Below are 2,871 nucleotides of genomic sequence, written 5' to 3' on the forward strand. Positions count from 1 at the left end.
TTATTACTGATTCATGATAAGAAGAAAGATATTTTTCTTATTATGTGTTTTTCATCTACAAAACTCTAGTTATCTTTTTAAGTTATCACTGTTTTATCAAAATATCAAAAATACCAAAAATATTTGAATTTTTATCACTGCAAAATATATTCAGTTTAAGTAATTGTCTTTTTAAAAATAGAAAGTTGTCTACAAGTTCATATCGTATAAATTCCCTATGAGTTCGATATTCAGGTCTTAATAAAAAAGTTCTATATTATTTGATAACGATACGTATACTTGCGTAATATCCCAACATATATAAATTAAAAGTTAACTTCTTATTTTTCTTGAGGATCAAGTTTTTGGTTTTGTCGTAAAGTAAGGAAATATAAGTGAAATATAATCTGAATTATTGTTGTACTTTGCATATTAGGAGTATCAAGGGATCAAGTTTTTGGCGTCGTTGCCCAGAAATTGAAAGCAAAATTTTTAATTTTAGAAAGTCTTATTTAAACTTTAAGTTATCTTATCTTATTTTATTTTATTTTGTTTATTTTATTTTATGATAGTGTATGTGTAATTTAGGTTTTGAAGGACTAGTGCCCTCCGATTCTGAATCAAAAAAAACTATTAGGAAAATCAAAAAATAAAAAAAAAATTATAAATTTTGAAAAATCAAAAACAATTATAGAAATGGGAGACCAAAATAATCAAAATGTTGAAATTCATCAAGAGTTTAGACCTTTAAGAGATCATGTCAACCCTACTGTAGATGAACTTCATTGTAGTATTCAAAAACCTACTGTAGTGGCTAATTCATTTCAGCTTAAACCTATTATTATCTAAATGATATCAAATAATCAGTTTGGGGGCCCACCACTGAAGATCCAAATTTACATCTTGCCAATTTTCTATAATTGTGTGCTACATTTAATATGATGGTGTATCAGATGTTGCCATAAGACTTAGGTTATTACCTTTTTCACTGAGAGATAAAGCGAAGATGTGGTTGAATTCATTAGCACCTGGATCTATCATAACTTGGGTGATTTATCACAAAAATTCCTTGCTAAATATTTTCCACCATAAAAAACTGCAAAGCTTAGAAATGATATTTCAACTTTTAATCAGTTTGAAGGGGAATCTACTTAAGAAGCATGGGAAAGATTTAAAGAACTCTTAAGAAAGTGTCCACACCATGCTATACCAGATTGGTTAATAATTCAAACTTTTTATATTGGATTAGTTGGATCTCTTAGATTAATTTCGATTAATTTCGATGCTGCTGGTGGTGGCTGGTGGTGGTTCATTGATGTCAAAACCATTTCATGACCCCTACGCTTTAATTGAAAAAATGGCTATTGATAATTTTCAATGGCCTTCTGAGAGGGTAAATCCTAAGTAGCCAACATTCATTGAACTGATGCATTTATCATGTTAGCAAATCAAGTTGTTGCAATTTTAAGGAAGTTAGACCAATTCAGAATGAATTTTTCTCAACCAATTTCCATGATTGAAGAGAATTTATTATACCAAATGGAAGATTCTAAAGCAACATTAGAAACTTTGAATGCCATAAATAATAAGCAAAATAACCCATATTCCAATTATTATAACTCAGTTTGGAAGAACTATCCCAACTTTAACTGGAATAATAATTTGGGTGGTAATAATAAGCAATGGGGGAACAACTAAGGAAACCCATTAGGAAACTAGAACAACCAAGGGAATAATAATTATAGATCTACTTATCCTCCAAGTTCCAATAGTAATACAAGATTTAAGGAGAAGAAGTTATTTATAGAAAAAGTGGCGTTACAAATGGGAAATCAATTTCAAATTCAAGGAGCTACAATTAGAAATTTCGAGAATAAACTTGGGCAAATAGAAAATTCATTAAGTAATAGATCTCAATGAACACTTCCTAGTAATATTGAATCAAATCCAAAAGACTAGAATAAAGAACAAGTAAAAGCCATTCAACTTAGAAGCAGAAGAGAGTTAGAAGGTCGGGTTCAAAAAGAAATTGAAGTAGAGAGAGAAGAATTTGAAGAATCAAAAGAGGACTCTCCAAAGAATTTTGAGAGACCCATGTCTATGCTGAAAATTGATTTAGAAAAACCACCACCTCCATTTCCTCAGAAACTTCGTCAGCAGACGTTGGATAAGCAATGTTCAAAATTTCTGAAAAAAATATTTAAGAAGCTTACAAATATTCAATTTGCTGAAGCCTTAGAACAAATGCCGAGCTATGTAAAGTTTATGAAAGATATTCTCAAAAGAAAAAGGAAGTTTGAAGATAATGAGACTGTTGCACTTAGTGAGGAGTGTAGTGCGATAATTTAGAAGAAGCTTCCTGAAAAGCTTAAAGATCCTGGTAGCTTTACAATTACATGTGTAATAGGAGACGGATTTTATTGGAAAACTTTATTTGATTTAGGTTCAAGATTTAAACTTATGCCATTTTTAATATTTAAAAGATTTGGATTAGGAGAAATAACCCCTACTACTGTAACTCTGCAGTTAGTAGATCGTTTGATAACATACCCTAAAGGAGTTATAGAAATGACCTAATGGAAGGGGATAAATTTATCATTCTTGTTGATTTCATTGTGCTAGATATGGAGGAAGATAAAGAGATACCTATCATTTTGGGGAGACCTTTCCTAGCCACAGGAAGAACAATGATAGATGTACAAAAAAGGGAATTAACAATGCGAGTCGATGATTAAATTGTTACTTTTAATATTTTAAGATAAATGAAATACCCTGCAATAGGTAAAGATGATGAATGTTTTAGAATGAATGTTTTAAGATATCTAAGTGAATGTCATTTCAAGACTACTTATGATGAAAAATTTGAAGAAAAAGATTTGGTGAAGAAAAAGA

This window comes from Phalaenopsis equestris, unplaced genomic scaffold (genome assembly GCF_001263595.1).
Source record: "Phalaenopsis equestris unplaced genomic scaffold, ASM126359v1 Scaffold198388, whole genome shotgun sequence".
In the NCBI taxonomy this organism is placed as follows: Eukaryota; Viridiplantae; Streptophyta; class Magnoliopsida; order Asparagales; family Orchidaceae; genus Phalaenopsis; species Phalaenopsis equestris.